We start from the raw sequence: 11,408 nt of genomic DNA, 5'->3' as shown, positions 1-11,408 counted from the left end.
TAAGGCCTGTGGACGATGAATGGCTATAGTCCACCATGTTAGCTTCTGTTTTGCATTAGTCCAATTCCGAGAAACGTATTACAAAATGGTGGACTTGCTGGCGCCACCAAGTGAGGGGTGAATACCATTCTAAAAAGAGTCCATAGAAAGGTTTGGGGAGAACTCTGGAGTGGTTAAAGGTGAGTCAGGACTGGTTTGATGGGAAAAACTAGCTTTGTAGCATACAAGGGGGTGAGACACCACATATACCAAAGCTCATCTTCGGAGATGGATAGAGAGGATAGAGTGAGGCCTATGAGAAATAGGTGCTCCATGCAAAGATTAGGAAATCGGTTAGGTTTTTTAGTCTGAACATTAAAGAAAAACCGGTAAAGAAACTTCTTTACAAAATCTTGCAATTGGTAAGCCAATTGGAAAGAGATGTTCATGGGGAAATTTCTTTGGTTGAGAGCTTTGAAAGGAAGTTGGCGATTCATGGCTATAACTGGAATGGTTTGAATCGAGGAGATGAGTGCTGGACGGGTGAGGAAGTCTGGAATGAGGTTTTGGTTGCCTTTTATGTGTTGAACAGTGAAATCATATTTAGCAAACCAGGTTTTGAGGCTGAGTAATTGCTTATCGAGTGGCAATTTGTTCTTGAAGTCAAAGATTCGGGGAAAAGAAGAATTATCCATGTTGATAAGGAATTTGTGGCTGATGAGATGGAATTCAAATTTTTTAATTCCATACTTGACTGCTAAAATCTCTTTGTAGATCGAGTCTTTGAACTGTCCGCTTGCATGTGCACAGAAATGACGTAGGCCATTAATGGCTTCGAGAAGAATGGCACTCCAATAATCATTGCTGGCATCAGTCTGGAGGATGCGTTGTCCACTTGTGGGAATTCATAATAGAGGAGGTGATTGTGCTATCACCTTTAGCTGCTTGACAGCTTCTGTCTGAGCAGGGCCCCATGGAGGGCACTGTTTTTTTAGCATATGTGACAGCTGGCTGGTGTGGATTGCAACTTTTGGGATAAAATCACGGACATAATTAACAATTCCGAGGAATTATTGTATCTGCTTTCTGTTGAGATGTGTGTCCGGAAACTTTAGTAATTTGATTGCAATATGGGGACCAGGCTGATACTGGCCGGCTTTAATCACCATGCCAAGAAAGTCAATTGATTCCTTTCCTGTGCTGCTTTTCTTTTCGGAAAGCATGATGCCATGTGCCTGCACAATGTGAAAGAAATCCAAAAGGAGCTTCTGGTGGCTCTCATGGTCAGAAGAAAATAACAAGATATCGTCAATGTAGACCAATGCATGGTGGAGAATACGACAAAAGATTTTTGTCATGGCTTTTTGAAATAAAGAGGGAGTGACTTTGAGACCAAAAGGCATAACCGTCCATTGGTAATGGGCATCAGGGATGCAGAAGGCATTTTTGTGATGGTCAACTGGTAAAATACCAAGTTGCCAAAAACCAGCTTTTAAATCAAACTTAGAGAAGATACGAGCCCCTTGAAGATGGACAAATAGGGTCTGGATTTTTGGAAGGGGAAACTTATCATCTTTAAGAAAAGAATTGAGTGGCTGGTAATCAATGACTAATCTCTTTTTTCCATGAACTAATTCAGATTGTTTTTCAACATAAAAGGCTTGACAAGCCCAATCTGAATCAGTAGACTTAATAAGACCTTGTTGAAGTAACTGAGAACATTCTTGCTTAGCAAGCAAGAGATCTGAAGGAGACATACCCGGGTGTGAGGCTTTTGTGGGGTTTATGTCTTCGTTGAGTTTAAAAGGAAGGTGAATGAAAAATTGTTCATTTTTCCAAAGAGGTGCAGGATGATGGAACTGTGAATGGTTTTCTGGACAGAACTCTAAGAGCTTTTGTGAGATTTGACTGTATGGAGATTGTGTTTCAGAAAGTGTATACAGACGTAGTGTATTTGTATAAGGCAAGAACATCTGTTTATAGCGAACTCCAGAATTAGTGAGGAATAGGTTTTTAACTAAATGAAGAATGTCAAAACCTATAAGTAAATCCTTATCTAGAAGTTTGGAGGCTATAATCTTTTTTCAAATTATACAATTCGGAAAGAATTGAATACCAATGGGTTTTTTGGTAATCAAAGTGGTTTTAAAGATTTCACCATTAACTGCTCGGAAGAGCTTGGAATGATGTTCCCAACAGTCGGAGGGGAGAACAGAAGGATCAATCATACTGGTATCCGCACCAGTGTCAAGAAACCCGATGACAGGAATAGGTTTATGGAATTTGGAAGGAAGGATGGACATCTTGAGAGAAGGTCTGGGAATAGTGGAAACATGATTAACAGTCTGGACTGTAAAGATGATTGAAATATCTTCAGAATCTAAAGATTTTGCGATAAGAAAGGCAGTTTGATCATCTTGGGTTGACTGTTCGGAAAAATTTGATTCGACATCCTCATTTTCAGATAACAGGGAAGAATGTTGAAGATGTTGGATAAGACGAACAGCTTTGGTCGATTTGTGAGGACAATTTCGGGTAAAGTGACCGTGTTTCTTGCAGATGAAACAACGGTTGGATTTTCTCTTTCAGTACTGAGAAACATCTTTCTTTCGAAAATACCGAAAAGGTTGTTTGGAGGATGATTTTCTGTGGAAGTGTTTCTGAAAATGTTTTTTTCTTTTTAGTCGAACAAACACACTTCTTTTCATCTTTACACTCCATCTTGAGATGAGGTTTTTTACAAGCTTCAGAGAAGGGTTTTTTGTCTCCCATGAGATCTTTGAAGAATTCTTTCTGTTCACAGATCTTATCAAGAGATAGCATGGCCATTTGGAAAATCTTTCCCAGAGAGATATCAGCTATGCTCAGATTAGTGACTGTGAGTTTTCTTTGAAGATCAGGTTGTAACTCCGGAGGAAGAGAGGCAATGAAGACATGTTTAAGAGATGGCTCATTGAACCCATTTAGCTTGTAGAATAGAATACTCATTCTTTTGTAATGAGCATCCAGAAGATGTCTTTTAAGAGAACAGCATTTCATCTGATGGTATTCTTTTCTGTCTGCTTCAGTGGAAACAGTTTTTTCACCGATGAATTGCTCATGAATAATATTGAGGGTTGTACCAATCGGAGATTCCATGAATTGGAGCTGTCTGTATTCTCCTAAGCTTTCTAACTAGCCTCGTAAAGAACCTATGGAGCGGGCCATGAATTCACGAAGAACGGCTTGAGGTTGAGCATTAGGCTTGGTACCTTGAAGATCAATCCAAGCAGCAAATTCTTGAAGTCTAGCAGCCCATTTGTGACGGGGAATGTCATCAAATGTAAACCAAGATATTGAAGATGGTTTTGTTGAGTGGTCATGAACTGGTGGTGGTACTGGGTTTGTTTGAGATGCTTGATCAGAAGGATTGTCATCAACAATAGGTGTTGAAGTAGAAGCACTTGGATCTGTAGTTTCAGTGGCCATTAATATGCTTGTAATGTCAGCATATTCAGACTCAGAGTCAATGGAGGCTTGTGATGTGTCATAGGATGAAGACGAAGATGAGTTATTTGTTTCAGGCTCAGAAGAGTCAGAGGAATCTGAGGATTCGGTCTGGACAGTATGATAATGGAATTGGTCCATTGGGCTTTTATCTTTTTTAAGAGGCTTGGGAATGTCTTGTTGTGATTCTTCTAGAGGGATTGTAGAGGTCGAGGAGGAGGAAGTGGCCTTTGGACGTGGTTCAGAGATTTTGACTTTAGATCGTGATTTTTTGGGTGAAGATGGTTGAGGAGTTGGTTGAAGGTGGGAGAAACCAAAGAACTGATTATAAACATGTTGTTGAGGTCGGGATGTTGTGTAGAAAGATGCATAGGTGTCAAAGATTGGAGGAGATACTGGTGTAGGTTGTGGTTGAGTAAAAAGGGAAGGTCGAGTTTTTTCAGCATCAATCCTGGACAATTCAGCTTTGAGTTTTCTGATTTTAGCTTCTTTTTTATTAAACTCTGGACCCCATATATGATTGTTGATCATTCGTCTGAGATCGGCATCTAGTTCAAAAATCTGATCTTGAAGATGTATATACATCTGTTCTAAACGACTGTTGATTGAATCAACTTTAGTTTCAGTCTGGGAGACTTGAGTGGCAACATGGTCAATTTTCTTATCGAGTTGGTGAAGAGTATGATTTTGAGCATTGGCATTTTTGGTTTGCCAATTCAAAACAGCTTCATGTTGTTTGGGTTCTTCAGGTTGCCCAGTGGCTGTAATTGGAGATTGAACAAAAGGTTTTGATGTGACCCGGGTTTGTGTGTCTATCTATTTTTCAAGTGGAGGAAATGATTCCTCATAGGAATGACTTGAAAACATAAGACATGATCTAATTGGTTGGACAGGAGGTTTGGGATTTGGTGGAGGTTGTGGAGCAAAGGATTTACAGGATGATGCTGGATAAGAAGCTTTTTTCTTCTTCTTTGTCTTTCTCCTCATAACTTCCAATTCTTCATCAATATCCGTATCATCCAAGCAAGGACAATCCGGATTGCACATATGGGCTTCAGGAACATCCCATAGAAAATGACCATTGATTTTATCAGGATATACTGGATACCCTTCTGATGAGAAACCATGAATAGGAAGTTTCTTTTCTTGACCAGTTTGAGCTGCTGTGATCATAGCAGTATAAGAAAGCTGGGGACTGTCTGAAATGGGCTTGGAGTCAGGAGTTTGAAAAGACAGTTTGACTTGGCCATTTGGTCGTCTGTCAAATATGGCTTCTGTGGTTTGTACTAGTTTAGAATTTTGGTGAAAGTGCTCATAGTTGGTTAGCCATTCAAGAGGCATGAGTTGGAGCAAATCTTGTTTCTGGATTTGTTTGGGGATTTGAATGATGGTTGGAATTGTGTCTGTGTCCGCCAATATCATCAAGGCATCAGAAGTTGTGTATGGTGTAGGAAGATCTAGTGCATGATTTTGTAATCGATACATTATTTGATGATGGAGGGTTGCAATCTTAGATGTGGGTGTTTGTTCTGCTCCTTGGAGCTGGATCTGGACTTTAAGGGTTGTTGGAAGATTGGGATCCTCAAGAGAGAGATTGAAATTGGGGTAAAAGGTTAATAAGACATTGCCAGCATGAAGGGTTGTCAGAATGGTTCCTACAAGAGCGTGTTGGTACTCCTTGAACCTGGTGTCTAGGAGAGCAATTCTAGCTATAACAGGTAAGCCTTTTCGACCATGAAGAGTGAGAATTAATCATACACCACCAAGATAGAGGTGTGTGTATCCTTCTTGTTTCCAGTTGGCGACGAGATCTGAAGGTATTTCCATAGTGACATATTGTGATGAGAACCATCAAGGGACCATTAAAACTTCAAGTGATCCTTTGCACATTCATGGAGGCCCAATTACAAGAGCAAGAGCCAAAAAGATGCAAGCTGCTTTAAATGGATTAATTGAGAAAATATGGATTGAAAATGCAATTCAAGATGCAAGACATCATGAATTGGGCTTGAAGAGAAGACAAGGCATTGTGGGCATTATTCAAGTCATTGGGCAGCCAAATACACAAGTTGTATCAAATGCAGAAAGGTCAAATTCGGAATAAAAACTGTATTGATTGAGCCAGAATTAAAATGCAAGCTATATACCGTTGGAAAGATAATTAAGTTAGCTTTCCAATAAATTTTACAAAGCTAGATTTGGAGTTCTCTAGAAGGAGTTATGACCAATTCTTTACAGCTTGTTCAGACTTGGGATTTTCAACGAATCCTTTGTTTTTCAACTTATTTGTTTGTTTTGTTTCAAGTTTGTCAATGATAGCATTAATTATAGTAGGCTAGCATTAAGTTTGTCAAAGATAGCATTGATCATGGTGGGTTGGTGAAGACTTTTGAAACATCTTTTGACAAACTTACTTGGAGGGTTATTCCAATGTTTTCATTTGTATTTTTAGGATCTTGGGTTCCTTTTAGCCTATTTAAATTCAGCAACCTTGGTATGTAAGGAGAAAAATGTTATTTTGAATTTGAAAGATTATTCTTTCTTTGGTTCTTTTGAGAACTAGTGAACTTATCAAGAATTTACATTCTTGTGGTGTTCCAAATTTAGACTTATCACTCACCTTCTCATCTTTTTCTTGAGTGTGGCGTCAATACCCTTCTCTATACCTTTGGTTCATGTTTTCTTAAGCATTGGGTCAAGGTTTTTGTTTGCCATAAATCTGTTTAGAACTTTCTTGGGAAGTTGAAACTACAAATTAATTGTAGGATTGAAAGTTTCATTGTGGGATTCGTATCATATTGTTCACTCTGTGAGGCTTGTAGAGCACACTGATCCAGTGTAGAAGACTGGATATATTCTTTTGGGAGTAGTCTTTTAGTGGAGATGAGGGTTCGAATACATCTAGTGAAACAAGTTTTTTGTTTATAGAGATTGTAAGGACTCATGATGGAAAACTGGGACTCATTGATTTGAGCAGATTCTGGAATATAAGAATATTCAACAAGATTCTCAATTTTGGAGGCTATGTGTTTAGAACAGGATTTGGGAAGAGATAACGTAGAAGAAAGAGAAATATGAGATGAGGATGATGTAGAAGTTGAAGATGTGTTTGTTTCCATGGTTGATGAATCTTCTTCTAGGAGATCAAATAAGATTATTCAAATTACTAATGATACCACCGCAAAAGGAAGTGTGGCTCTGATACCAGTGGAGAACCAGCTATAGTAAATGAAGCATCAAGAAAAGAATTTCACCAGATGAAATGTTGTTCTCTCAAGCGCAACCATTTGGAGATTTATTACAAAAGAATGAGTATGCTATACTACAAGTTAAATGGATTCAACGATCCAACTTTGAAGCATGTTTTCATTGCTTCTCTTCCATCAGAACTTCAACCAGAGCTCCAACGACGGCTGACAGCCTTCAACCTAGACATAGCCAACATTTCTCTTGGAAAAATCTTCCAGTTGACTATGTTGTGTCTTGACAGATTGTGTGAACAAAAAGACTTCTTCAAAGACCTCATTGAAAACAAACAACCTTTTGCCTCAGCTTGCAAAAAACCATACCTCAAAATCCAGTGCAAAGATGACAAAAAATGCACTTGTCCAACCAAAAAGAAAGGTCATTTCCAAAAGCATCCTCACAGATCTTCCCGAAAAGACAAAAAGCCTTACAGATACTTCAGAAAACAGAAACATAACCGTTGTTTCATTTGCAAGAAAAGAGGACATTTTGCCAGAAATTGTCCAAACAAGTCTGCCAAAGCTGTTTGTCTCATTCAACATCTACAAAAATCTTCAATCCTTGTTGATCAAGAAGATGTTGTGTCCAATTTCCCTGAACAGACAGAATATGATGATCATACAACCTTCATCCTCACAGAGTCAATAGATGATTCTGAGATAGATGAAATTTCTGTTATTTCTACTGTTCAAGAAGTTAACTAGGTCAATTCTAAGCCTACTGCTCCTTCAGTAAAAATTTCAGTCCTTCCTTCCAAGTTTTATAAACCCATCCCTGTTATTGGTTTTCTTAATACTGGTGCACAACGCAGTATGCTCAATCCCACAGTCCTTCCTCCTTTTTGTTAGGAAAATCACACTGAATTCTTCAAAGCAGCCAATAGTGAAATCTTCAAAACATCCCTGATTACCAAAAAAAACCCATTGGGATTCAGTTTTTTCCAAATTGTATCATATGGCAAAAAATCTTTGGTTCAGATTTACCAGACAAAGATCTTCTCATAGGATTTGATATCCTACATCTGGTAAGAAACCTCCACATTACACCAACTAGCATCAAGTTCAAACAAATGTTTTTGCCTTATACAGATATTCTTTGTCTGCATACTCTCTCCAATACAACCCCCTTTTATGCTCCAATCACTCAAAAACTTCTTCAGTTCTGTCCTAAAAATCACTCTCAGTTTAGTCATCTTTTCCCTCTTTGGAAAAATGACAAGTAGTTAAATGAAGATATCAATCCAACAAAAGCAACTCACCCAGGAATGCCACCTTCTGACCTTCTCTTAGCCAAATAGGAATGTGATCAATTGCTTCGGCAAGGTCTCATTGAGCCAACAATTTCATATTGGGCATGTCAAGCCTTCTATGTTGAAAAAAGGTCTGAGTTAGTTCGAGGAAAAAAGAGATTGGTAATTGATTATCAGCCTCTAAATGCTTTTCTCAGAGATGAAAAATTTCCTCTCCCAAAAATTCAGTTGTTGAGTGTTAGAAAATGCATATTTATAAAGGAGAAAACCGTCATTTTACATTTCAAGTCTTGCTAACACCTTTACTTTTATGAATTTAACCTTCTTTTGATTTAATTCCGTTTGTTTTATTTTAATTAAGTATTTTATGTATTTTAGGAGCATCATAGTCATTTCACAATAAACGAGAGATCAGATGGCAAAACGGACATCACTTTTGAACTCAGGACGGTCGAAAACCTTAGGAGGAGCATAAAAGGAAAAATGGCACTGTTCACATGTACGGTACTGTATACGTTACTGTTCACGACACTGTTCACATAGACGGACAATGATGTGGCATTGACTGATGAGGTGTCACGATCCTGTTGGGCTAAAATTCTTATGTACTGTTGATGGTGACGTGGCAGCATATCAGTGGACGAAAAATCTTGCGTACGGTACATGCATCACACAGGATTATTTTCAACCAAACCGCGTTACTGTTCATCCGGGTCAAACCATGTTACTGTTCATCCACATGGTCAAACCGCGTATTGTTGACTGATGACGTGACGCAATCCTAAGCGTCCAAACTGTTTTTAATCCGATGGCCATGATTTACTCCATGTATCTATAAAAAGGGGGCCTCTCCCCCCTAATTTGATAGCTCTGAATCCATTTTTGGGATCCATTTTCTGTAATTCCCTCTCCATCTTGTATTTTCTTCGTATTTTAATAAATTCTCATTTTGCCCCTAGTTCAATTATGAGTGGCTAATTTTCTTTCAAGCTTGGGTTGAAGGTGAAGTCTCAACATGTGTCATGGGCTTAATTTGGTAAATTTATTTTCTCTTCCCCTCTAGTTTTTGTGGATGTTTTGACTTCTCGTCTACAAATAATACTAATCTTGTCTAGTACCACCTTGGTTACACCAGCTCTCTAGTATAAGGTTATTATTATTTGGCACGATAAGCCCTTAGCACCATATTGATTAGAGCGTGGTTCATGAGGTGTGGATTCCCCCCTCATGATTTAATTGGCATTAATATGGATTATTTAGCCCATGATGCATGTTGATACGGATCCAGATACCCAAGTACGTCATCTCAATAGAATTCTCTTCAATTTATTCTTGTCATTTCAATTCCAATTTTAGAATTTATTCTCGCCATTTTAATTTAAGTTTTAGCATATTCCAAATCATTTCCACCACAAATCCAACCACCCATTTACAAAATTAATTCTACACATAATTAAAATCTACCTCCTCATGGGATTGACACTCGTCACCATTAGTCTATACTATAGTAGATTCGTGCGCTTGCGAGTACATTAAAATTTGCACAACAAGTTTTTGGCGCCGTTGTCGGGGAGGTAAGTAATTTTAATTCATAGAATTAATTTTTTTGAATAATTTCTTTTATTTGTTTTCTTGTATTTTTTTATTAAAAAAAAGAAAAAGAAAAAAAAAGTGAATCTACATTTAAAGGTTAGTATTTCTTTTCTTTTTCTCTTCTTTAAAATTCTGTAATTTAATTTCAATTTATTTTTCTTTGAATTTTTTTTTTGTTTATCTTATTAATTTATTTTTAGTTAATTTATTTCACGTATTTATTTTTGTGTATTTTTATAGAAAGGTTGTAATAGTGCAATAAGGTTAGTATCGTAATTTCTCCCTCTTTTTTATTTTTATTTGTTTTGTTCCCATCTTTATTTTTATTTTATTTGTTTTGCATGCATGGTCGTAGGTCATTATTACCTAATCTTAAACCTATAGACCTTGAATTAGAAAAAAACACTTTGCACACACAGGCACATTAAAAATAAATTTGGAATGGATTTACAAGCACCACATGAGAGGCCATTTAAGGACTATTTTAGTCCCTTAGCTAATTTGAGCACATCATGCATAAGATACCCAAATGTAGCTGCTAGGAGTTTTGAACTAAAACCTAGTGTGATAAATTGTCTCCCAACATTCTATGACCTAGAAAATGAGGATCCATATAATCATCTAAATGATTTTCATGCCATTTGTCAAACTTTTAAATATGAAAATTTTTCAGACGATGATGTTAAACTTAGACTATTCCCATTTTCTTTAAAGGATAGAGCTCGTTCATGGTTAAATAGTTTACTTGCTAATAGCATTTCATCATGGGAACAAATGGTAACGAAATTTTTGAATAAATATTTCCCAGTGCATAAAACCAATGCTATTCGCAGGGAAATTTCAGAGTTTACACAGAGAGAAGACGAGCAGTTTTTCGAAACATGGGAGCGATTCAATGGGCTACTCTTGAAGTGTCCACATCATGGGTACGAGAAATGGCACCAATGCCAATACTTTTTGGAGGGATTATTACCGAATGTGCAAGAATGGCTAATGGCAACAAGTGGAGGAGAGCTAATGTCAAAAAGTGCATCAAAGATTTGGGAATTCTTCCAGCGACAAGCGGATAATTCCCAACAACGGAGTCGATCACTCAGGAATACTAGAAGAATTAAGGGAGTAAATGAGGTTCACATTGGCGAGTCAACTTCAGAAATTAAAGAAGTCAAAGCGATAATTGAAGGTCTCTCTCGACAAATAGCATCGTTATCGACTGCTAAATCAACAGAGCCACATGACCATGACTCATACTCAGATCAAGCCAATGCCATAGGTGTAATGAGAAAACCATCTAATTACAACCCATACTCCAACACATATAACCCTGGATGGAGAGACCACCCCAATTTTTCATGGTCTCAAGGACTCCAATAGAATGGACCAGCAACTCCAGCTCCACCAATGCAACAAATTCCTCAAAATCCTCAAGCCTCTCAGCCACCATTCAGATCATACAATCAGAACCAGAACCACTCTCAACCCAGACCATGGGAGGATGCATTCCAAAATTTCAAGAATCTTACTCACTCTACGATTGAGCAACAGAACCGCACCATTGATGGACTACGAAATGAGTTGAGAGCAGGCTTCAATTCACAAGCCCAATCAGTTTCAAGCCTTGAGAAGATGGTGGGACAACTTGCTTTTTCAGTTCAGACCTTGGCAATGACCGTTGAGAAAGGTAAATTTCCAAGTCAACCAGTGCCTAACCCTAAAGGAGTGCATGAAGCAAGTACCAGTTCACCACAGCAGCATGGAGAAGTCAAAGCCGTCATGACCTTGCGAAAAGGAAAAGAAGTCGACAATAAAGTGGAGATGCCGGTGATAAAAGAAAATCAAAATGTACCTGTGAATG

General features: G+C 38.0%; 1 non-coding gene across 1 annotated transcript; it reads right to left on the bottom strand.

Annotated features, from left to right (window-relative positions):
* Positions 1 to 10,378: 10,378 nt before the first annotated feature.
* LOC112100467 lies at positions 10,379 to 10,482 on the bottom strand. Its single transcript, XR_002906838.1, has one exon. It is a non-coding gene; the product is annotated as a small nucleolar RNA R71 (small nucleolar RNA).
* Between the last annotated feature and the right edge of the window lie 926 nt (positions 10,483 to 11,408).

This window comes from Citrus clementina, unplaced genomic scaffold (genome assembly GCF_000493195.1).
Source record: "Citrus clementina cultivar Clemenules unplaced genomic scaffold, Citrus_clementina_v1.0 scaffold_3, whole genome shotgun sequence".
NCBI classification, from domain to species: domain Eukaryota; kingdom Viridiplantae; phylum Streptophyta; class Magnoliopsida; order Sapindales; family Rutaceae; genus Citrus; species Citrus x clementina.
Note: the sequence above shows the minus strand (reverse complement) of the source record. Positions and strands in the feature narration are given on the sequence as shown.